Raw genomic sequence first — 26,879 nt, 5'->3', positions numbered from 1 at the left:
ACCTGCGGCGAGCAGTGCGCCGAGCTCCCTAAGGGCTGCAGCGCGCACGGCGGGACCCGGAGCAGCTCGGAGGGGCTCGGGCGGCGGCTCCGCTGAGGGGGCTGCGGGGCGGGAGCACGAATCCAACAGCGAAGACCCGGAGCATAGGGCGCCGGGACACATCCCAAGATCCGGCCTCCACAGGGGACAGGCAGAGGCCGGGAGGGCACAGGACAGCAAGGACGCTCCTGCCCCGAGCTGAGCAGATCAGAGCCCCCGCCCCAGAGCCTCCAGACCCTGCAGACAGAGAGCCCCGGAGTTACTGCGGAGGCTGACTCCAGGGCTCCAGAGCTGCCGCAGCCACTATACTTGTTCCTCCAGGGGCCTCACGGGGTAGACAACCCCCACTGAGCCCTGCACCAGGCAGGGGGCTGAGCAGCTCCCCCACGTGCTAACACCTGAAAAGCAGCACAACAGGCCCCTCCCCACATAGACTAGCTAGACAGACAAGTTCCAGGGGAAGTCAAGGGAAGTAAAGTATACAGAATCAGAGAATACTCTCCTGTGTTTTTGTTTTTGTTTTGTCGTGTTTTGTTTTGCTTTTTGATTTCTGTTTGCTTCCCCCATCCTTTTTTTCTTTCTCTTTTTCTTCTTCCTTTCTTCTTTTTCTCTTTTCTTTCCTTCTTTCTCTCCTCTCTTTTCCTCCTTTTCCCAATACAACTTGTTTTTGGCCACTCTGCACTGAGCAAAATGACAAGAAGGAACACCTCACCTCAAAAGAAAGAATCAGAAACAGTCCTCTCTCCCACAGAGTAACAAAATCTGGATTACAATTCAATGTCAGAAAGCTAACTCAGAAGCACTATTATACAGTTACTGGTGGCTCTAGAAAAAAGCATAAAGGACTCAAGAGACTTCATGACTGCAGGATTTAGATCCAATCAGGCAGAAATTAAAAATCAATCGAATGAGATGCAAACCAAACTAGAAGTCCTAACAATGAGGGTTAACGAGGTGGAAGAACGAGTGAGTGACATAGAAGACAAGTTGATGGCAAAGAGGGAACCTGAGGAAAAAAGAGACAAATAATTAAAAGACCATGAGAATAGATTAAGGAAAATAAATAACAGCCAGAGGAAGAAAAACCTACGTTTAATTTGGGTTCCCCAGGGTGCCAAAAGGGACAGAGGTCCAGAATATGTATTTGAACAAATCCTAGCTGAAAACTTTCCGAATCTGGGAAGGGAAACAGGCATTCAGATCCAGGAAAGAGAGAGCTCTCCCACTCAAAATCAATAAAAAGCCCTCCACACCACGACATTTAATAGTGAAGCTTGCAAATTCCAAAGATAAAGAGAAGATCCTTAAAGCAGCAAAAGACAAGAGATACCTAACTTATATGGGGAGAAATTTCAGATTAACAGCAGATCTCTCCACAGAGACTGGCAGGCCAGAAAGAGCTGGCAGGATATATTTAGGGTCCTAAATGAGAAAAACATGCAGCCAAGAATACTTTATCCAGGAAAGCTCTCATTCAGAATGGAAGGAGAGATAAAGATCTTCCAAGACAGGCAGGAACTGAAAGAATATGTGACCTCCAAACCAGCTCTGCAAGAAATTTTAAGGGGCACTCTCAAAATTCCCTTTAAGAAGAAGTCCAGTGGAACAATCCACAAAAACAAGCACTGAATAAATATCGTGATGACACTAAACTCATATCTGTCAATAGTAACTCTGAACGTGAAGGGCTTAATGACCCCATCAAAAGATGCAGGGTGTCAGACTGGATAAAAAACCAGGACCCATCTATTTGCTGTCTACAAGAGACTCATTTTAGACAGAAGGACACCTACAGCATGAAAATGAAAGGTTGGAGAACCATTTACCATTCAAATGCTCCTCAAAAGAAAGCAGGGGTAGCCATCCTTATATCAGATAAACTAAAATCTACTCCGAAGACTGTAGTGAGAGATGAAGAGGGACACTATATCATACTTAAAGGATCTATCCAACAAGAGGACTTAACAATCCTCAATATATATGCCCTGAATGTGGGAGCTGCCAAATATATCAATCAATTAATAACCAAAGTTAAGACATACTAAGATAATTATACACTTATACTTCAATCTAGCGCTTTCTACACTCGATAGGTCTTCTAAACACAACATCTCCAAAGAAATGAGAGCTTTAAATGATACAGTGGACCAGATGGATTTCACAGATATCTACAGAACTTTACATCCAAACTCAACTGAATACACATTCTTCTCAAGTTCACGTGGAACTTTCTCCAGAAGAGACCACATACTGGATCAGAAATCGGGTCAGAACCGATACCAAAAGATTGGGATGGTCCCCTGTGTATTCTCAGACCATAGTGCCTTGAAATTAGAACTAAATCACAACAAGAAGTTTGGAAGGACTTCAAACACGTGGAGTTAAAGGACCATCCTGCTAAAAGATGAAAGGGTCAACCAGTAAATTTAGGAAAATTAAAAAGATTCATGGAAACTAATGAGAATGAAGATACAACCATTCAAAATCTTCGTGATGCAGCAAAAGCATTCCTGAGGGGGAAATACATTGCAATACAAGAATCCATTCAAAAACTGGAAAGGACTCAAATACAAAAGCTAACCTTACACATAAAGGAGCTAGAGAAAAAAACAGCAAATAGATCCTACACCCAGCAGAAGAAGAGAGTTAATAAGGATTCGAGCAGAACTCAACGAATTTGAGATAAGAAGAACTGTGGAACAGATCAACAAAACCAGGAGTTGGTTCTTTGAAAGAATTAATAATACAGATAAACCATTAGCCAGCCTTTTTAAAAAGAAGAGAGAGAAGACTCAAATTAATAAAATCATGAATGAGAAAGGAGAGGTAGATCACTACCAACACCAAGGAAATGCCAACGATTTTAAAAACATATTATGAACAGCTATATGCCAATAAATTAGGTAATCTAGAGAACTGGACATATTTCTGGAAAGCCACAAACTACCAAAACTGGAACAGGAAGAAATAGCAAACCTGAACAGGCCAATAACCAGGGAGGAAATTGAAGCGTCATCAAAAACCTCCCAAGACACAAAAGTCCAGGGCCAGATGGCTTCCCAGGGGGATTCTATCAAACGTTTAAAGAAGAAACCATACATATTATACTAAAGCTGTTTGGAAAGATAGAAAGAGATGGAGTACTTCCAAATTCGTTCTATGAGGCCAGCATCACCTTAATACCAAAGACAGACAAAGACCCCACGAAAAAGGAGAATTGCAGACCAATATCCCTGATGAACATGGATGCAAAAATTCTCAACAAGATAGTAGCCAATAGGATCCAAGAGTATATTAAGAAGATTATTCACCATGACCATGTAGGATTTATTCCTAGGACACAAGGCTGGTTCAACACTCATAAAACAATCAATGTGACTCATCATATCAGCAAGAGAAAACCATGAACCATATGATCCTCTCAATAGATGCAGAGAAAGCATTTGACAAAATACAGCATCCATTCCTGATCAAAACTCTTCAGAGTGTAGGGATAGAGGGAACATTCCTCAGCATCTTAAAAGCCATCTATGAAAAGCCCACGGCAAATATCATTCTCAATGGGGAAGCACTGGGAGCCTTTCCCCTAAGATCAGGAACAAGACAGGGATGTCCACTCTCACCACTGCTACTCAACATAGTACTAGAAGTTCTAGCCTCAGCAATCAGACAACAAAAATACATAAAAGGCATTCAAATTGGCAAAAAAGTAGTGAAACTCTCCCTCTTCACCGATGACATGATACTCTACATAGAAAACCCAAAAGACACCACCCCAAGATTGCTAGAAATCATACAGCAATTTGGCAGTGTGGCAGGATACAAAATCAATGCCCAGAAGTTAGTGGCATTTCTATCCACCAACAATGAGACTGAAGAAAGAGAAATTAAGTTGTCAATCCCATTTACAATTGCACCCAAAAGCATAAGATACCTAGGAATTAACCTAACTAAAGAGGTAAAGGATCTATACCCTAAAAACTATAGAACACTTCTGAAAGACGTTGAGGAAGACACAAAGAGATAGAAAAATATTCCATGCTCATGGATTGGCAGAATTAATATTGTGAAAATGTCAATGTTACCCAGGGCAATTTACACGTTTAAAGCTATCCCTATCAAAATACCATGGACTTTCTTCAGAGAGTTAGAACAAATAATTTAAAATTTGTGTGGAATCAGAAAAGACTCCGAATAGCCCGGGGGAATATATTAAAAGAAAACCATAGCTGGGGGCAGCACAATGCCAGATTTCAGGTTGGACTACAAAGCTGTGGTCATCAAGACAGTGTGGGACTGGCACAAAAACAGACACATAGAACAATGGACCAGAATAGAGAACCCAGAAGGGGACCCTGAACTTTATGGTCAACTAATATTCGATAAGGAGGAAAGACTATCCACTGGAAGAAAGCCAGTCTCTTCAATAAATGGTGCTGGGAAAATTGGACATCCACATGCAGAAGAATGAAACTAGACCACTCTCTTTCACCACACACAAAGATAAACTCAAAATGGATGAAAGATCTAATTGTGAGACAAGATTCCATCAAAATCCTAGAGGAGAACACAGGCAACACCCTTTTTGAACTCGGCCACAGAAATTTTTTGCAAGATACATCCACGAAGGTAAAAGAAACAAAAGCAAAAATTAACTATTGGGACTTCATCAAGATAAGAAGCTTTTGTACAGCAAAGGATACAGTCAACAAAACAAAAGACAACCTAGAGAATGGAAGAAGATATTTGCAAATGACATTATCAGACAAAGGGCTAGTTTCCTAGATCTATAAAGAACTTATTACACTCAACACCAAAGAAACAAACAATCCAATCATGAAATGGGCAAAAGACATGAAGAGAAATCTCACAGAGGAAGACATAGACATGGCCAACATGCACATGAGAAAATGCTCTGCATCACTGGTAATCAGGGAAATACAAATCAAAACCACAATGAGATCCCACCTCACACCAGTGAGAATGGGGAAAATTAACAAGGCAGGATACAATGAATGTTGGAGAGGATGTGGAGAAATAGGAACCCTCTTGCCCTGTTGGTGGGAATGTGAACTGGTGAAGCCACTCTGGAAAACTGTGTGGAGGTTCCTCAAGGAGTTTTAAAAATGGACCTGCCCTATGACCCAGCAATTGCACTGCTGGGGATTTTTCCCAAAGATACAGATGCAATGAAACACCGGGACACCTGCACCCCGATGTTTCTAGCAGCAATGTCCACAATAGCCAAACAGTGGAAGGAGCCTCGTGTCCATCGAAAGATGAATGGATAAAGAAGATGTGGTCTATGTATACAATGGAATATTACTCAGCCATTAGAAATGACAAATACCCACCATTTGCTTCGACGTGAATGGAACTGGAGGGTATTATGCTGAGTGCAGTAAGTCAATCCGAGAAGGACAAACATTATATGGTCTCATTCATTTGGGGAATATAAATTATAGCGAAAGGGAATAGATGGGAAGGGAGAAGAAATGGGTGGGAAATATCAGAAAGGGAGACAGAACATGGAAGACTGCTAACTCTGGGAAATAAACTAAGGGTTGTGGAAGGGGAGGAGAGCGGGGGTGGGGGTGAATGGGTGACGTGCACTGAGGGGTGCACTTGACGGGATGAGCACTGGGTGTTATTCTGTATGTTGTCAAATTGAACACCAATTAAAAATAAATTTATTATTAAAAAGTAGAAGATGTGGTTTATGTATACAATGGAATATTACTCAGCCATTAGAAATGACAAATACCCACCATTTGCTTCGACGTGGATTGAACTGGAGGGTATTATGCTGAATGAAATAAGTCAATCGGAGAAGGACAAACATTTTATGATCTCATTCATTTGGGGAATATAAATTATAGTGAAAGGGAATAGAGGGGAAGGGAGAAGAAATGGGTGGGAAATATCAGAAAGCGAGACAGAACATGGAAGACTCCTAACTCTGGGAAATGAACTAGGGGTGGTGGAAGGGGAGGAGGGCGGGGGGTGGGGGTAACTTGGTGGCGGGCACTAGAGGGGGGCACTTGACAGGATGAGCACTGGGTGTTATTCTGTATATTGTCAAATTGGACACCAATTAAAAATAAATTTATTATTAATAAAATAAAAATAAACAAAACAAAACAAAACAAACTTTAAAATTGAAAAAAGAAAAAAAGAGTTAGCTGTGAAGGGTGACCTAATGTGCATTTATATGATTCAAGTGCAAAGGAAATGGATGTTGCACGCATACATAGAAATGTGTGAGTTTTACAGGCTCTCTCCTTTTACCCACGATTTTTTAATTGAGCCACTTTTCATTCTGATCCCTTTGGTTAAAAAAAAAGCCTCCTGGGCACATCAAATTACCAGCTCAGTAGAACATCAGAATTAATCACTGAAGATGGAGGACACTGCATATCATTATTGCAAAGGACAAAAGCGAGGAGTGGGAGTGACTGGGAAATGGGAGACTCCTCTCTCACACAAACTGGCAACCCTGAACTCTCTAACCTATCAAAAATAATTAAAAGTGCCATCTTCTTAGTAATTTTAACCTTACTAACAGGTGACCTGCACAGAGAAGTTGCATGTGTCAGCTCGCATCTTGGTTTAGGAAGCATTTTCCCCCCAAGGATATAGAACTAGCAAATTACATGCTCAAAACAAAAGAAAGAAGCAACCTTACTATTTATAAATCTAGGCAGAGTAAAAATACATAAAATAAGTAGCTGGAAAAGTTTTATTTATTTTTTTATTTTTTTATTTTTGGAAAAGTTTTAAATAACAGCTCATTCTTCTTTTCTTGTATCTCTCACTAAAGAAGTTCCAAGGAGCTAGGTCAATTATTTGGGGAAAAAAGAACAACTTTATGTTAATGAATCTACTAAAATCACATTTATAGTGCTATGAGCAATGATTTGCATAAAAATACTGAAGTGGCATTTTGGGGTCTTTTGATGTTTGTAAGTCCCATAGATGTATTTGTTTGTTTATTTCTGGCCATGAGTAGAATTGCAGTGTTGCGATAAAACATTTCAGGATTTCAGGATAAAGAGACACATCTTAAATCTGTTCTTAAATTATCAAGCAATCCTTCCTTACCAAATGGAAATTACTAAAGTTGTTTTCCACCTCATATTTTAGGGGAAAAAATGATGTGATATCTGTCTTCATGGAAACTACAGTATCTGCAACACATGATAAATGAGGTCATATATTTGATTACAGTGGCCCTAGTCGAGACCCTGGTTATTGACACTAGCAGCATTTTCTGCTCTTTCCACCACCTTTCCCCACAAAGTGATGTAAGTTAGATCTCAATAAAACTGTTCAATCTATGTGGCTAGAAGTTTTACATCTATGAACGTTTGTCAGTGTCTGTGTGCATGCGTACTTGTGTGTCAATGAGGACTAGTAAAGCATGATATTGGATATTGAGCCCTTGTTTTTGAAATGATTACCGATTCTCAAAATGGTCTGTGCGTTTAACACATGGGAATGTTAACATTTAGTGTAAAATTGATTGTTCCTAGATGGTTTTGTGCTGTGAATTCTTTTTGTGCTACATTCTCGATCATATGTCATTAGAGGAATGTGATTTTGGCAGTTCTCATGTCAGCGACTGTTATTTGGTGCAAGTGTTTAAATGTTTAATGGACGGGGACCTCCTCCGAAGTCTCTTAATAATTTCTTAGATTAGCAGATCATGTGAAGTTCTTTTAAATGAGCTCATAAAAATGATCTCCCAGTATTCTTGTAAAGAGATTTTCCTGCCATCTTCTGATATAGAAGTATAAATACAAGACCAACATATAAAGACTAAATGTGATTATACAAGTTATGTCAGTAAATTCTGACAGTATGGTCCTTCAGGTAAAAGAGGGTTATTATGGGTGACAATGCATGATTCATAATAATCACATTTTCTTTCCCTTGCCTTTGTCAAAGAACTAAAGAACAGTTTGGTGCATATAATGTTTCAAAGAAGTTTCCTGGAGTGTTGGGATTGATCTTCATGCCTCCAGATCTTGGTCCTTGCAAGTTTGTCCCAAGCCTGAGACACACATCTACTCATTAGGTGCAGCAAAAGCTGATTTCTGAACTCTCAAGAATGTAGGACGTAACCTGGGCTGCAGAGAATCCAATACCGTGATCCTGTTAAATCAATGATACTGCTTCAGAATGAGAGAGTAGGTACAGAACAAAGAGTGTTTTTATTCCTTTTCGAGTCCTCTTTTAGTCCACTGCAAACATTTAGTCAGGAAGCCATGCTTTGTTAAAGAACAAATGTTTTTCAATTTCAAAAGCTTCTCTTTACAATTGAAGGTGGTGGCCTTGATTCATTTAATTTCTATAGTATTGCATTTATAAGAAAACATAGTATAAAGAACAGAGACCATATTGCAAACAAAGTTTCCTTACAACAGGAAGGAAAGTTTCCTTTACTAAGAAGCATAGGATTTGGAAAGGAGAGAAAGAGGAGAAGAGTATAGGTATTAGTGACCTACCCACCTACTTGGGAACTAATGCTCCAGGGAGAGGGAAGAGGGAATGCTGTACACTCCTTTGCAAAGCCTTATATTATGCCTTTTGTTGGTGTTATATAATCCCTGGGCAGAGAAGCAATGTCTGAGGAAGTATCTGAAGCCTGCCTCTTTCAAAGAATTCTGCATACTGTGGCATGATGAGGAAAATCAGTGATAGCTTTTGGGTCTCCAGCAAGAATCACAGATTTGAGACAATCAGAAAAATGTGAAAGAGCCACTGTGGGGTCATGACAAGATCCAGAGGCATTAACAGACATGACACCACAGAATAAGCCAGACCAGTCATACCTCAGTAGGCACTCCAGTGGGCCATCCAGTGATGAGAGAAGGAAAGGAAAATTCCAGAAGACAGAATGTGGACCTCTTTATACCCACCATGCTGGCATGCACCCAGAAGCCAGTTGTACAGGAAAGAAAGTTAGAGAAGACTCTGTAGAGGGGAGAAACAGTTGTGACTAGCGTTTAATAGATTTTTTCCCCCATAGTATTTTGTTGTTTTTTTTTTAAATTTTTATTTACTTATGATAGTCACAGAGAGAGAGAGAGAGAGGCAGAGACACAGGCAGAGGGAGAAGCAGGCTCCATGCACCGGGAGCCCGATGTGGGATTCGATCCCGGGTCTCCAGGATCGCGCCCTGGGCCAAAGGCAGGCGCCAAACCGTTGCGCCACCCAGGGATCCCTCCCCAAAGTATTTTGAATTCAAGTTGAATTAATCTTATTTGGCCAGTGTTACTGTATTTTTTCCTGCTAGTAAAAGGACTCAGATTCTGGAAGACTTGTGAGATTAAATAACAAAGGCAGCTAACTTTTCTTTTAACAGCTGAATTTACATTTAGTTCTATTATGTTCATGTCAGAGACAGGAAATTTCAGGATTTTCTAAAACCAACCTTCCTGCTAAATGTTGTGAGAATTTGGCCACACACAAGAGACAACAAGGATTTCAATTACCCTCCATCCATAAACAACTAGAAAACTGGACATAGTTTAGGAAGTAACTACTTTAAGAAACTTGATGGTAGGCAGTATAGGAGAATAATCTTGGAGGAAAGAGAAAGGAATGAGGTGAACTCTACCTTTGTCTAGACCTTCTGCCTAGAAGAATTTCTACTGAAGTTCAGGAAGGGGAATTCTAACAAAACTTGTGTATATGAATGAATTGAGGAGATAGAAATCATCATTTGGGGAAGCCAAGGCAATTAGAATTTGTGAGGCAGACTACCTAAGAGGAGGGAGCTATGCAGAAGTGCTCAGGATATTTTCATGGAAGTTGCATCAAGTCTTTGGCTGAAAATGAATTTGCAAACCCATCACTGGATATGAATAATTTCAGAGAACAGAACAGTTACCAGTGAGCTGAACAATTAATTCCTGGAGATTGTAAAGGTCTGAGAATCATTCAAGTTCCCATAAACCCAAGCAAAGAGACCTTCATGAATACATGGTACATTTAGTGGAGAGCCCAGAGAAGCCTCATCTTAAAAGTGGGGCTAAATGAGCATTAAAGGTATTCTAAATTCACCCAAAAAGATGTAACAAATGCAGTACTCAAGAACATAAAACCATGATGTCCCACATCACTAAAATCACTGCATATATGAAGAAGCAGAAAAATGTGACCCATAACTTGGAGAAAAGTCAATCAATGAAACAGACCCAAAATTAAACATATAATATATAAAAATATATAAAAATATAATCTTGATTAACAGACAAGAACTTTAAAACAGCACAAATCCAATATGTATATTGGATAGTGATAGAAATGCGAGAACGAAGCCCAGAAAACTAACAAAGGCTGAAGAAAAATTAGTCTTTAGTGACCTTCTGAGACAATAACAAATGATTTGACACTTGTGCAACTGGAATTTCAGTAGGTAAGGAAAGGAAGAGAAAAAAATACTTGATGACATAATAGTACAACTTTTTTTTCAAATTTAATAAGTTATAAACTTTCAGAACCAAAAGACAAAATGAAGCCTAAGTAAAATAAACATAAATCAAATCTCTCCAAGTTTTATTGTAATCAAACTGCCAAAAAAGTGTTAAAGAGGGAATCCTAAAAGCATCAAGAAAACAGACACATTGCACGCAGAGACACAAAGTTAAACAAAACAGCAGACTTTTTGTCAGAAATCATTCAAACCACAGAAAAGAGGCTTATCTCTCTAAAATGCTGACAGAAAAAAATAAAAAATAAAAATAAAATGTTGACAGAAAAAAATTCTAAATTCTATATTCAGCAAAATATCTTTCATAAATGAGAGTAAAGAGAAATTGACAAACTTAATATATAACTGATAGGGAAATTCAAGTGATCTAGAATTTGCAAATGATTTTTAAAACTAATAAAGTTGGAGGATTTATACCATTTGATTTCAAGATTACAAAGTTAAAGTACCAAGGCACTATAGTAATGGCAGAGAATAGACAGATAAATGGAACAGAAATGACAATGCAGAAATACATCAATTATATAACCAATTGATTTTTCAACAAAGATGTCAAAAATTTACGGCTGGGGGAAAGATTGTCTTTTTAGTAAACTATGCTAGAATAATGGATATATATATATATGTATGTATATATATATATATATATATATATGTATGTATATATGTACGTATACACACACACACACACACACAAATGGATCTCAGCCTTCTCATTACACCATACCTGAAAAATAATTCAAAATAAACATAGGAGCTAAATCTTTTAAAAGAAAATATAAAGGAAGATCTTTATAACCTTGATTTAGGCAGAGATTTCTTAGGCAAGACATAATCATAAGCCCATAAATGAAGATTTTGTTAATTGGACTCCACCAAAACCAAAAATTTTACTTGTCAAAGGACACTATTGAAAATGAAAAGGCAGCCACAAAATGAGAGAAAATATTTGCAAAACATACATCTGTCTAAGGTAGATCCAGACACATAGCACAAAATATACAAAGAACTTGTATAACCCAATAACAAGAGAAACTTTTCAATTAAGAAATGAGCAAAAGAAAGACACTTCATAAAAGAAGACACTCTGGCTAACAAGCTCCTGGAAAGATACTCAACATCATCAAGCATTAAGAAAATGCAAACCAAAATTATAAAATACCAGTATAGAACCATTAAAAAGCTTGAAATAAAAAGGCTGACAAATGCAATTATCGACAAGGACATAGAGAACACTGGAAGTCTCCTATATCTCTGGTAGGAATGCAAAACACTGCAATCACTTTGTATAATAGTCTGGCAATTTCTTTCTTTTTTTTAAATTTATGATAGTCACACAGAGAGAGAGAGAGAGAGAGGCAGAGACAGAAGCAGGCTCCATGCACTGGGAGCCCGATGTGGGATTCGACCCCGAGTCTCCAGGATCACGCCCTGGGCCAAAGGCAGGCGCCAAACCGCTGGGCCACCCAGGGATCCCTAGTCTGGCGATTTCTTTAAAAGTTAAACATAGGGCACCCCGGGCGGCTCAGTCCTTTAAACATCTGCCTTCCACTCAGGTCATGATACAGGGGCCCTGGGATTCAGCCCGCATCTGACTTGTGGGCAGGTGCTCTCGCTCCCTCCCTCTCAAATAAATAAATAAACTCTTAAAGGAAAAAAAAAAACCATACAGTTAACCATGTGTCTACAGAAACAATAGTAAAAAATCTTTAAAAATAAATAATAGTAATGTTTGCCAGTGTTTTTTTAAACATATGTAGAAGTAAACCGTATGCAAATTTTGGCACAAAGAATGAGACAGGGAAATGGAAAATCCACCTATGTGGATTAGCATAATACTGTTTGAAGAGGATGATAATTTATTTTATTTTTTGAAGATTTTATTTATTCATTCAGGAGAGGCAAGAGAGAGAGAGAGAGAGAGAGAGAGAGAGGCAGAGGCACAGGCAGAGGGAGAAGCCGGCTCCAGGCAGGGAGCCCGTGCCGGGCTCGATCCCGGGTCTCCAGGGTCACACCCCGGGCTGCAGGCGGCGCTAAACCGCTGGGCCCCCGGGCTGCCCTGAAGGAGATGAGCATCTAAAACCACAGCCCCTACGGACCCGTCGTGTTTCCTTTCTGGCTCCAAGAATCGTTTCATTTGTCAGCTGAGAAAGCTTTTCCTAGGCTGCTGCTGCAGGCTCCTCCGGGCCTTGGGGCGCCTGCACAGCCGCCCCGCTCACTGGGGTGACCACCGGCTTCCGCCCCCCGCCCGCCAGGCTGGACGGCGCCTTCTGGGGCAGGGCAGGTGGGGCAGCAAGTTCTCCTCCTTTCCTCCTGCTCTCCTGGGCCTCTGTCCGAGCTGCCTTCGAGGGTCCCGGGGAGCCGGACGGCCAGTTAAGGGGGTCCTGGCAGGGAGACCCCCGGACGGCGAGCTCTTCCCCGCGCGGCCGCCCCCGCGAGAGCGGCTGGGCTGTGGAACGGCACGTGAACCCCACGTCTAGGCCTCGGCCGCACCGACCCAGATCTGCGTACAGGCAGAGGCTTCTGGCCGCAGGCAGGAAAGCGCCGGCTTCGAGCTTGCTTTCTACCGCACGTCAACGGCGAGCGCGGCTGCAGGCTTCGCGGGACCAGCTCCAGGCCCGGGGACGCCCGCCTGAGCGGAAGCAGCTCCGCTCCCACAGTCTTCGGGTGCTCCGGCGCCCGCTGGCTCTGAGGAGCGACTGCGCACGCGCAGGTGAGAGGCGGGCGGGAGGCCGTTGGGCGCCTGCAGTTGCCAGCACATGCGCGGTGCGGCGGCAGGGACTCCCCGAGGGAGACCAGGGTTTCGGGGCGCATCCGAGAGTCCGGGCCGCCGAGCTGGAAGCCTGCCTGAAAACACCCCGCAAGGTGCGCTCTCCCGCCGCGGCCCTGCCCGGCCACTGTCCGGGCGCCCTTGGCCGCACCGCGGAGGACGGCTCTCTGTGGAGGGCACGCGGGCTCCCGGGCCGCCGCCCCCCTCACCGGCGGGGCCTCCGCGAGGTACGTGCGCCCCCCGGGCCTGCCTTTCTGAGGGCGGGACGGGGGAAAGGGATCGGATGCGTCTTTGCAGCCCGGGGAGGAGAGGATTTTCATGCAATTTGATGACCGGATGTTCTGCGGGAGGTGGCGGAGGGTACAGCGATGGCGGTTTGTTTTTGGCGGAAGACTTTTAAAAAGTTCAGGCTAGAAGAATGAATCGAGACAGGGCATTCGTATTTAGATGGAATAAATTCACCTGCCAAATCCATCACATTAAAGAAAAAATGTGGGCAGCCCGGGTGGCTCACGGTTTAGCGGGCCTGCAGCCCAGGGCCTGATCCTAGAGACTCGGGATCGAGTCCCGCTTCGGGCCCCCTGCCTGGAGCCTGCTTCTGCCCCTGCCCCTGTCTCTGCTTCTGTCTCTGTGTGTCTCATGAATAACTAAATAAAATCCTTAAAAGAAAAAACGTTAATGGTCTTTAGGGGAAGAGGAGGGAAAACGGAATTTCTGGCCAAACACCAGTTGGTCATTACTGCTGAGCTTTACCAGACAACTGTGTGTTCTGCTCTACCCTTGGTTTCAGTGCCCTCAAATACCATCACAAGTCAGGGGGTGGGCTGCAGCTCTGGGAGTGTCCCTAACAATTCCCCTTTCTTTTAGGAGTTTGATGTCTTTCAGGATTTTCCTTTTTGTCGTTTAAAGCCGCTCATGAGATGCAATGGGTGGTGGGTTAAGTGGGGAAGTCAGATTAGTGTGTCCAAATGTGGAGAAAATTCCTAAAGACAGGATGATCAACAACAAGAGAAGACACCTGGGTGACCAGTTGGTTAAGCGTTTGCCTTTGGCTCAGGTCATGATCCCAGGGTCCTGAAATGGAGCCCCGCGTCAGGCTCCTTGCTCAGTGGGGAGTCTGCTTCTCCCTCTCCTCCTGAGCTTGTGCTCTCTGTCACTGTCTCTGCGTCTCTCTCAAATAAATAAAAACCCTAAATAAAAACAGACAACAAACCACAATAGCAAGACCGGGTCCCAGAGATTATTCGAAAGAGCAGCACAAAAGTCCCATTTATCTGAAGGGTGTCTTCTTATCAAATAATTTGAATTTGCTGTGGTCAGGGTCTGTGGAAGTCTTCATGGGATTATGGATTACACAGAACTGGAAGGGCCTTTAAGAAATAAAGTTGGTATTGTACTGGAATTAAAAGAAAGGAGTTAAGAGTTAACAGGGTATGATAAGGGTCTGATTTTCATCTAGATTTCACCTTCCACTCCAAAAAGTCCAAAGCCAAAGTGGCAAAAGTAACTGAGTAAAGCACACATATGAGGAATGCCTTTGCTCAATTTTTCCCTTGTTTTTAGGAAGACCAAAAGGATCCTTTGTACTCCAAGGTACTAACACTTGATATAGATGAAAATCTACATAAACCAACATGATATCTGTCTGCAACCGGTAGGTACTATTTAAATGTCTTTTAGGGGGATCCCTGGGTGGCGCAGCGGTTTGGCGCCTGCCTTTGGCCCAGGGCGCGATCCTGGAGACCCGGGATCGGGTCCCACGTCGGGCTCCCGGTGCATGGAGCCTGCTTCTCCCTCTGCCTGTGTCTCTGCCTCTCTCTCTCTCTGTGACTATCAAAAATAAATAAAAATTAAAAAAAAATAAATGTCTTTTAGGGAGAAAGGATAAGGTCTGAAGCTTGGCCGTGTCTTTAGCGTCTTTCCCAATATCTAGGCTTTGCCATCCAGGAAAAATCCAGAGCAGTGTACTAAATCAAAGTAATTGATTGCTTTACCGAGTGGTATCTTGAAAGTTTAGAGAGTTGGACTTCTATGGTTATTGTTTGTATAAATAATGCTTTATGAACCATAGTGATATGTGATAAAATCTCATAAACACCTATAGATGTACTCAAATCACCTTAGATTAGGTAGTGGACTTTTAATAAATGTTCTGCAGTTTGCTTGTACATATCCTGGTTGATTTCTTAGAGTCCTGGCAGCTTCTGAGCTAGTGTTTTTCTAAGACTCTGAGGCAGTAGTTATATTGTTTAAGAATCCAATCAGTAGTTTTATCCTTATTCTGGATACACTTCCATTATAAACAGTTGATGGAAATACACACACACATGCGTGTGTGTGTGTGTGTGTGTGTGTGTGCATCTGCACACCCAGGTCCATACATAAAAGCCATTATCCCTCAAACGTTTTTCATCTTATTCATAAGCCAAAACTAAGTACTATTGAGGAGCATATGGTTCTTTAAAAATCTATTAAGGAAAAATTTGGATTTAAGGGAAATAATTATCCATTAAATTCTCAAAACATTCTCGAAGCACCTGCGTGGCTCAGTTGATCAAGTGTCTGACTCTTGGTATCAGCTCAAATCATGAGTTCAGGTTCTGCATTGGGCTCCATATAAATAATAATAAGTAATATTAAAATAATAATAATAATAAAATAAAAGGAAATTCTTAGAACATTTTCGATCTAGACTTTACCCTTAAGTGGAAAGAATGGAGAAATTTAATATGTCCAATTTTTTATCATTTTCCCTCTGTTCTGTGCAAGAAAAACCAATAGAATTAATGTGGTTTTGGTGTTATTTTCTTATTCTAGTTAGCTTACTTTAATAATATCACTTAATATTTTCTTTGCTTTTATACTAAGTTTCTGAGTTTTTCATGTACAATGAATGTATCTGTGTTGTGATTTCCTAGTTTCTTCATGGAATGTACTATTTTATTTCTGGATATCTGATCATATTTAAATGCCTTAAACTTTCCTGGTCAAAGAGTAACTTCTTTTCTCTTTAATATTCTGCAGAGGGATTAAGCAGATTCTTACAGGTTGAAATGTTTAAATACGTCTTCAGAACACTCATGGAAGAAAGAGTAGCTCTGTCACATTTTTAGCAACAACACACTTAAAAGAATAGCTGTCCAACTAAACTAAACCTGCTTGTGAAGTCCACTAGAGTTGATCCCATCCTAAATTACTTGGCTACATTAGTACATTCGTATAATAAAGAGCAAAACATAACAGGAAGGTAAGATAGCTGTGTCTGAAACACATGAGGTACTGATATATATTAACAGACATCAGTTTCTTTTCTTTTTTTTATAATAAATTTATTTTTTATTGGTGCTCAATTTCTAACTTGTGCTTTCAAATTATGAAGGGGAATTTGAGATGCTTTCTATCTCGTTTTTGGAAAATTTAAGATAATTTTAGAATAGGTTAGATTTAGAATAGGGTTTTTTTCTTAGTTTGAAGAAATAGTTGAAAAAGTAAATAGGAATTGTGTGCCATGGCCCCTCCTCCATCAACTGGGTCTCAGAAACAGTGTTCTCTTCCTCTTGGCTTACAGAAACCAAGTTTCTGTACTTGTGCTGCTAGGTGGACACTGTGGGTGAACAGGGAGGGACAGAAGGACCAGAATGCACAGACTTCTCTTTCCATTTCAGTTTTCTATCATCTATCGGCTATGAATGACCAAGCCTTGTTTCTGTCCACTTGCAGCCCCCTTAAATGAGGCTGTAAGAGAAGACCCCCCGCCCCGGCAGCATTCACAAATTGATAGCTTCTGGGTCACATTAGAATGTTTTAATTTTTTTAAATTCAACTTTGCTTTTTTTCTTTGCTTAAGGTACTTGTCATACTTGAATACAGAATGATACACAAATTAAAGTGTATTATATTAATTGGAACTGATCACATCATGGGGAAAGTTGGCTGGGGCCTGAGTGGCAGTTATAAATCCCAACTGCTTGAGTCCTTGATGAACATTGGTTTACTGAAAGGTGTTAGGACCAGGTTTTGCCAAATTCTAGAACTATTCTCAGATTGTGGTATGTGCCTTTATTCTGTAATTACATTGAGGCTGCTTCAGGTCTTTATTACTCCAGTAATATAAAATTGTGTAGTCACAGAATCTCCCAGTTACTATTTCCTGCAAATTAATTGGCTACCTTCAAAGGCTGATGAACAGGATACCTCTTATTGATTGTAGTATTGAGTATTGTGTGACTACTGAGTAATAGCTCCTGCATCCCTCCCCACTTCTTTCTAATGCTGATTTTCATTCAGGTAATATAATCTTTCACATGACCATATGCTTTCCTAATCCAATTACGGTAATTTTTTTTTAAATTGTATTTAAGTTCTACTTAACATAGATTTGCAATATTGGTTTCAGGAGTAGAATTCAGTAATTCATCACTTACATACAACACCCAGTGCTCATCCTGACAAGTGTCCTCACCACCCATCTAGCCCATCCCTGCTCATCTCCCTCCAGCAGCCCTCAGTTTGTTCTCTGTCCTTAAGTCTCTTATGGTTTTTTCCTTCTCTCTTTTTTCCCCCTTTTCCCATATGTTCATCTGTTTTGTTTCTTAAATTCCACATATGAATGTGAAATCATATAGTATTTGTCTTTTTCTTACTGACTTATTTCACTTAGTGTAATGTGCTCTAGCTCCATCCACATTGTTGCAAATGGCAAGATTTCATTCTGAGTAATACTCCATTGTATATAAAAGAATGCATATTCTACTTTGGGATGAAATGTCCTGAATATACCTGTTAAGGCCATCTGGTCGAGTGTATCATTCAAACACTTGTTACTGTCTTTGTTTTAAAATCTAGTTTGATATAAGTTTGGCAACCCTGGCTTTGTTTTGCCATCCATTAGCATGATAAGTGGTGCTCCATCTCCTTAGTTTCAATATGGGGGTGTCTTTAGGTCTAAAATGAGTCTCTTGTAGGTAGCATATAGATGTGCCTTTTTAAAAAAATCTATTCTGATACCCAATGTATTTTGATTGGAAATTTAGTTCATATACATTCAGATTGCTTATTGAAAGATATGAATTTCATGGCACTGTGTTACCTATAAACTTGGTGTTTCTGGTGATGTTCCTTTCTAGTCTTTGTTGCTTTTTTTAGAAAAGATTTTTTATTTATTAATTCAGAGAGAGAGAGAGAGAGAGAGAGAAGGCAGGCAGAGAGGCAGAGACACAGGCAGAGGGAGAAGCAGACTCCATGCAGGGAGCCTGACATGGGACTTGATCCTGGATCTCCAGGATCACACCTTGGGCTGCAAGCAGTGCTAAACCACTGGGCCACCGGGGATGCCCGTCTTTGTTGCTTTTGATCTTTTTTCTCCCACTCAGTTCCTCTTAATATTTCTTGCAGGGCTGGCTTAGTGGTCTATGAACTCCTTTAGTTTTTGTTTGTGTGGGACACTCTTTATCTCTCTTCCTATTCTGAATGACAGGCTTGCCAGATAAAATATTCTTGGCTGCATATTTTCCCCATTCAGCACAATTATGGTAATCTCATTCTTCTTGGCTGCTCATATTTTAGAAACAGGTATGATGCATTTCTGGTCAATGAGCTATGAAGTGGAATATTGTGGGAGCTCAGGGAAAAACTTTGTCATAATTAAAGAGACACAAAAACAGCATTTTTACTGGATATCATTTTGTCACATATGGTGTAAGGTAGTTAACATAAGGATAAGCCTATATCCTGAATAATGCAATATTGAAAATTGGAAAGATCCTTGATGATGTTGTCGAGGCACTGAATTAAGCAACCGTGTAGCTGCCTAACTGCAGAATTTCTCTTATGAAATGATCAATTTCTTAAGACGTCAGCTAGTGAGGCCAGGATTTTCTGTTTCTTGTAGCTGAAATCTTCCTCATTAATACACTATGGGAACCATTTCATTATTGAATAATTTATAATTATAAGATTTATCAGGCTATGTAGAAAGGTTTTTATCTCAGCCTGTTTCGCAGAATAAATTATCCTTGAAAGGAGAGGGAAAATTGGATGATGGTAGAAAGATAAAACAGAGTAAGGTTAAACGACAAAAAAGATGTGATGGTAGCCGAGACCAGGGGTCAGAATGTATTCTAACACATTCATTTAGATTAAAATGTTATATATATATATATCATAAGTCTATAGGTATATGTAAATCTTTCTTCTAAGATTGTGCAGATAGTTCATATAGTTTGTGCTTCTGATGAATCTTGAGTACTTTCATGTTTCTTAAATTGCTAAACCTAAATTATGAATGTTGTGTTTACTCAACAAAGTCCTCTTATCTACCATTTATTGAGCTTAGCTTCAATAAACTTTGAACATAAATTAAAGGTTTCTATGAACTAAGCTTCTCTTCTGAAACTGATTTATGATCTCAGTATAAGCAGGAACAAAGAATACTGGCTTAAGTAAAAGGCAGGTAGGGATCCCCTCCTCTAGCCATCTCTCACCAATGTGTCCCAGAGCCCTGAGAGTGGGGCAAAGCTCTTTTTTTTTTCTGGATGGAGAACCCTCTCTGGCAGTTCCTTCTCAGTTGCTTGTGATCTACTAGCCTCTGGAAGGGGAAGGGCAAGGGCAAGATGTGCAGACTTCCTATGTTACTTTCCAATAGCTTCAGACTACTTGAAGAGTCAAGGAGAAGGATATTGTGGATCAAATAGACACAAATCCTGAGTATATATTTAGAAATGCTCAGCATACTTGGTTTGAATTTAGAGACAAAGAGTTTTTCATTGTGATCAGGTTCCTATTCCTTTGGAGGCAGGTATCTTATCTGTCCACCTGTCTGTCTATTCACCTATAGCTTCCTAGTTCAGCCTCTCTGGTATGTTCTATTTAATCTGCCAAAGAAAAGGAAACAGTTACACCATCACATCATTTGATAGGAACTTTATATTACAAGTTAGAAGTCATAAAGGAGGAACAGAAATATTTTTTGGGATAAGTTAGATGAGTAGAAGATAACTTCTCTAAAGTCACATGTGCCAGAAAATACACATAGGTTTTTAGAGTCCTGGGGAGAGTATGGGAGGAGGGGTAACCTGCTGGCTAAACAGTGATGTGGCATTAGCCTAGATTAAGACTACTGACTCTGATCTACAGGCCAGATCCTACCTGCTGCCTGTTTTTTTTTTTTTTAATGATTTTATTTATTTATTTATTTATTTATTTATTTATTTATTTATTTATTTATTCTTGAGACACATAGAGAGGCAGAGACACAGGCAGAGAGAGAAGCAGGCCCCATGCAGGGAGCCTGATGTGGGACTCGATCCCGGGTCTCCAGGACCATGCCCCGGGCTGAAGGTGGCACTAAACCGCTGAGCCATCCGGGCTGCCCTGCTGCCTGTTTTTGTATGGTACACAAGCTAAGGGAAGGTTTCAACATTTTTAAATGGTTGAAAAAAATTAAAAGAATATTTTGTGATACATGAAAATTGTATAAAATTGAAACTTCAGGTTCCATACTTGGTTTTATTGGCATGGAACCGTGCCCATTTATTTACATATTTTTTTCTGGCTGCTTTTGAGATAGGAAGGCAGATTTGAACAGATATTATAGTCCTGCAACAAAGGCTTAAATATTTACTCTCTATCCCTTTACAGAAATTTTGTTAACCTCTGACCTAGACCACTGTTTCTCAACCCTTAATGTTTGTATATCATTTGAAGATTTTGTGAAAATATATAGTTTCTGATTCAGTAGGTCAAGGGAGCCTACGTGTCTGTATTTCTTTTTTTTAAAGATTTTGTTTATTTCTACATGAGAGACACACAGAGAGAGGCAGAGACACAGGCAGCGGGAGAAGCAGGCTCCATGCAGGGAGCCTGATGCAGGAATTGATCCCCGGCCTCCAGGATCACGCTCTAGGCGGAAGGCAGGTGCTAAACCACTGAGCCACCCAGGGATCCCAGTGTCTGTATTTCTAATGAGCTGAGGACCACATAGTAAGTGGCGATGCTCTAGTGCAGGATTAACACACTTATTGTTTAAAGAGCCAAGTAATAAATGGTTCACAGTCTGCAGCCTATTCAGTCCTTTTGTTACAACTATGTACATCTGCTGGGTAACGTAGACATAGACAACATATAAAAGATCAGGAGTGGCTGTGTTCCAATAAACATTTACAGAAGTAGGCTTTGGGCTGGAATTGGCACGAAGATTTACTTTAGCATTCACTGGTCTCAGCTGTTCAGTGTGGGTGTCCATTAAGTAATAGGCACAGTCCTACCCTCAACTTGCTTACTAGTTTTATAACATATTCCAGTAATGATGATAAAGAGAGCAGTTAACTTGTATTGGGTAATTATCATATGCCAGGCTCTATGTGAAGTCCTATGAGCCATCTCTTATTTAATTACCACAACAAATCCTAGGAAGCAGATACCATCATTATCCTTGCTTACAGATGAGAATACTGAGCTTCAGAAAAAAAAAATTAATCAAAGCTGCCAACAGCAAATCAGTGGTGAGCCTAGGGTAAGGCATAACTCATGATTATTGAATGACTGTTGGATTATAGATGACTGGATCAAATCTGTGCATTCTTGGGAGTTCCAGAAGCTGGAGAACCAGACTGTGACTATACTGACTTCCTTCATTGTGAGGCCTGGTTCTCAAGGACCTGAGCAGTGAAAGACAAGACATCTCTTTAGAGGCAACATTGAATGTAGGTGTCAGAAACTGGATGTTTGACTCATGCCAGAGCATTCTTTTTCTTGAAAGATTTATTTAGTACCTTCACTGCATGTTTTTGAAGTTAAGGCTCTTAGAGATCTCAGAAAGCACATTTTTCATAGTTTTGGGATTTTCCATGCTCCAAAAATGAAATTGCTTTAATTTATAATAACATGTTATTTTAGGCACCAAATAAGTATGGCATTTTGCCTTCCTTGTGTACTTTGGATTTTTTAATATAAATTTATTTTTTATTGGTGTTCAATTTGCAAACATATAGAATAAACCCAGTGCTCATCCCATCAAGTGCCCCCCTCAGTGCCTATCACCGAGTCACCCCCCCCCCCGCCCACCTCACCTTCCACCCCCCGCCCAGTTTGTTCCCAGAGTTAGGAGTCTCTCATGTTCTGTCTCCCTTTCTGATGTTTCCCACTCATTTTTTCTCCTTTCCCCTTTATTCCCTTTCACTATTTTTTATATTCCCCAAATGAATGAGACCATTTAATGTTTGTCATTCTCCTATTGACTTATTTCAATCATACAATAAATGTCCCTTCTAACCACAGTGACTGAAATTACATTTCTCCTTCCAAATTCTATATTTTTTCCTTCCTTCTTAGCTGCAATTACTAACGTAAAGAGTAGATAGACCTTGATTCTGGCCTAAATATAAGACTACTTTTATCTGTCTTTACACTGTTATTTCCATGTAAATGAATGTTTTTAGGTAAGATGCCTATCAGTATAACTACATTATAATAAATTAATAGGTCCCTGAGAGCAAACATGTTGTTAATAAAAATGCTTTGGAAAAAACTTTCTGGAGTCTCAGACACAATCTCCTTGGACTATAGATACCATATAAAGATGAATAAGTATGCCATTTTTTATGAATCACCTGTTGAAAAACTTTTATGTCATTGCTCTGATGAATAAGACTAGGTTTCATTTTATAAGCAGTCAGTGTAGGTACAGGGCAAGGAGGAATATGTCAACATTTTCTAAGTCTTAAGTATCAATCTTGATATGCCTAGGTGGATCAGTGATTTGGCACCTGCCTTTGGCCCAGGGCAAGATCCTGGAGACCCAGGATTGAGTCCCGCATCGGGCTCCCTGCATGGAGCCTTCTTCTCCCTCTGACTGTGTCTCTGCCTCTTTCTCTCTCTTTCAGTGTCTCTCTGAGGCAGAGACACAGGCAGAGGGAGAAGCAGGGTCCATGCAGGGAGCCCGATGCGGGACTCGATCCTGGGTCTCCAGGATCATGTCTTGGGCCAAAGGCAGATACTCAACCACTGAGTCACCCGGGGATCCCATGAATAAAAAAATCTTAAAAGAAAAAGCATCAATAACCTTAATTTTTTAGGTGGGCAAGGAAGTTAAATATGATACTTAAATAGGAAATCAGGTACTTACAGATTCTTAAAGCCAGAATTTAGGATGGTCTAATCTAGCCATCTCTGTACACTCCTATTTTTCTATGTAAGTCCCAATTGATTAAGTAAAATTCTTAAAGTCATTTGCTTCTTTAACACAAATATGTTAGTTTTTCCCCCTGAATCTGGGAACATGTATTGGTTTCCTCGGGCTGTTATAATGAAGTACCATAAGTTGCTGGCTTAAAACAACGGAAATTTATTATCTCGCAATTCTGTAGTTTAGAAGTCTGAAATCAATGTTTTGGTCGGGCCACAGTCCTTCTGAAGGATCTGGGGCAGAATTCTTTGCCTCTTCATAGGTTCTGATGAAGGCCAGCAATTCTTAGCACTCTTTGGCTTGAGATATATATCACTCCAATCTCTGCCTCTGGCTTCATATGGTGCTTGTGACTCTGTGTCTTCACATTGCTGTCTTCTTAAAAGTATATCATTTGTTTTGGATTAGGACTCCACTCTACTCCAGTATGATCTTAACTAATGATATCTGCAACAACTCTGTTTTCAAATAGGTCACATTTTGAGGTACTGGGTATTAGGACTTTATTATATCTTTCTTGGGTGAGGGATGGTACAGTGTACCCATAACCGAGTATGGGGATGTCAAGATATTATTGTTTTCCATGCAGATCTTACACTATAGGAAGAACACATATATAGAGATTTATGAAGATGCAGGTTGTAATATACAATATTCACAAAATGCTGTAAGCGTATTGCAGTGGGGAAAGCTACCTTTTCCCAAGTGAAATGGTAAAGGAAGGCTTTCAAAGGCAGGTGCCATTTGAACTAATCTTTGAGGGACATATAGGAGTTCATTGAGAAAAGGATGCCAGATGGGAGGACACATCAGCCAGAAAGTTTGGGGTAAAGGCATGGATTAAGTGTTTGTTTGCTGTGATTATTACTAGCTACTCTTTCTTTCTTTTCTTTCTTTCTTTCATTCTTTCTTTCTTTCTTTCCTTTTCTTTTCTTTTCTTTTTGTTCTTTTCTTTTCTTTCATAATAAATTTATTTTTTATTGGTATTCAATTTGCCAACATACAGAGTAACACCCAGTGCTCATCCCGTCAAGTGCCCCCCTCAGTGCCCGTCACCCACTAACCACCCCCCCTCCTCCTCCCCCTCCACATCCCCTAGTTCATTTCCCCGAGTTAGGAGTCTTCATGTTCTGTGCTACTCTTTATTTAATATTAGTGTGTGTCATTTAATTAACAACAACCTTTTGATCCCAATTGTACAGATGGGAAAACTGAAATTTCAAAAAATAAAGTATTTGGTCTCCCGCTAACACATTTTGAAGGTGATACTATTGAGATTAGAACCCAGGGAGCCTGATTATATAGTCTATAATTTGCCATTGTGATGAAAACTACAGTTTAGGATATTTGGGAGCGCATATGGATAGTTAGACATAAGGCCAAAGAGATAGGTTAGAGACAAATTGTGAAGAGGTTGGTTTATCAATTGATTTGCTTAACAGAAAATTGTTGACTTACTAGAGTTTGAACTTTAAGGGCTATTGACATTTGAACAATTTCCAAAGCTCTGTTAGGACAGGTGTCAAATGGCCACATTCCTATGGAGTGTAGGGTAGTTTGGAGGCCCAGATGCTAGAGAGGAGGTTACTGTCATGGACCATTTTAGAATTAATGAAGGTTGGAACTAAACAAGACAATGGAACCGGAGGGGTGATAAAGTCAGAGATACTTGTGAGTCAAGGTCAGTGAGGTGTTGAAGTCATTGCCTCTGTTGTGTGGCCATTCCTGATCCTTTGGCTCAAGTGCTGAAAGTAGAGCTGTCTCCACTAATGTGGTTAAAAACAATAATTTAATTCATACCCCTAACTTAGGAAGAGTCTAGTATGTGGAAGTGTGATGGTTGTATTAGTACACATATAAATGATTATATTAGAGAAGATATAAAAATGTCTTTAAAATTCCAAAGACTGAGTTGACATATTTTAAAACAAACTACATAAAAGTGGTAAAAAATATTTTGCCATGTGCTCTGATGAAATCTCATCTATCTGTATTTTTTTTAAAGATTTTATCTATTTATTCATGAGAGATTAATAGAAAGAGGCAGAGACATAGGCAGAGGGAGAAACAGGCTCCCTAAGGGGAACCTGATGCAGAACTCCATCCTAGGACCCCAGGATCATTACCTGATCCAAAGTCAGACACTCAACTACTGAGCCACCCAGATATCCCTCATCTATTTGTATTAAGTTGTAATTCCTTTAGGTTAAATTCATCCAAGTGTTATTGGAGTTATAGCCACACTTCAGCTCAGCTTATTCAACTAAAGCCTGGTTATTGTAAAAAATATATTATTTCTTTAAAATAGCTTAATTGATTCCTGGGTTAATGTAATAACATTTTGCATTAATTTGAAAGCAAGGCATTATTTAAGAGTCCCAAGTTGTCTTTGTGTGGGACAGAGGGAACCAAAACTGTGTCTCCCTGTTAATTATGGCCCTCGTGAGAAAAGCTGCCCAAACAATCATAAATATCCAGCAGGATATTTATGGTATTTCCTAAAAAGATAACAATTACTGGAGGAAAGTTAATTAAAAGAAGCTGCATTTCTCTTAAGTGAATTTTCTCTTATTTTGAGAATTTATTTTATGCAGGTATCTGGTGCCACCACAGATGGTGCATTGTGACTTGCTCATCTTTAGTGACTTTTGGCTTGTCTCTGTGTACTTGGCTGCTTTCCCCAAGTGTTGGCCAAGGCCTTCTGATATAACTGCCATTAATCAGGCAAAAGCAAATATAAGCAATGTGAATCTTTTTCCATTTTTAGCCCATAAGTTAAAAGTGTGGAAATGTTATGTCTTCTTGTGGTTGATTTTCAACTTGATACTTTGCATCATTGCAAGATTTAAAAAATTCCTGGAATGTTGATTTAGAATGTTGAGGCACTAAATTAGAATTCAGTTTTAAGATTTGAAACACACAGTGCAATTAAGGGGTTTAAAATTCTTGTACTTCATCTCTTGTAAGAGACCATTCTTTTATAAATTAGGATGTTTTGTAAAATAGCAGCCAAAGGACAGGGAGGTGGAAAAGGAAAATAGAAAAACAGGAAGAATTATCCTTCTTTGTTCCATTCAAAAACACACCCAAGAGAAATATTAAGTATAGATAGTGAGGGAAAAGGCTGACAGTGCCAACTTACTAGCATTGATTAAGCAGTTCAAATGTGTTAATATAGTGATTTTAAGATTACTGATAAAATATGTAACACAACAGGAGGAAAAAACCCACAACCGTATTCTCAGTATCCAAACTATTGCTGCCAACGTGAAGAAAGACTGTGCGTCATATAATGTTCTGCTGGACTTAACTGTTGTTTAGGTCTGTGGGGATATATCAATACCTAGAACTATATGCCAGCATGTGAAGTGAGATCAACTGTGAAGGGC

General features: G+C 40.0%; 1 long non-coding RNA gene across 1 annotated transcript in view; it reads left to right on the top strand.

Annotated features, from left to right (window-relative positions):
* The first annotated feature begins 14,874 nt into the window (after positions 1-14,874).
* Positions 14,875-26,879, top strand: part of LOC140598438 (uncharacterized) — a 64,410-nt gene continuing 52,405 nt past the window's right edge. Inside the window, exon 1 of the long non-coding RNA XR_012000869.1 lies at positions 14,875-14,961. This is a non-coding gene — a long non-coding RNA (uncharacterized lncRNA). The remainder of the gene's footprint in view (positions 14,962-26,879) is intronic.

This window comes from Vulpes vulpes, chromosome 4 (genome assembly GCF_048418805.1).
Source record: "Vulpes vulpes isolate BD-2025 chromosome 4, VulVul3, whole genome shotgun sequence".
Classification (NCBI taxonomy): Eukaryota; Metazoa; Chordata; class Mammalia; order Carnivora; family Canidae; genus Vulpes; species Vulpes vulpes.
This window is presented reverse-complemented; position numbering and strand designations above follow the sequence as displayed.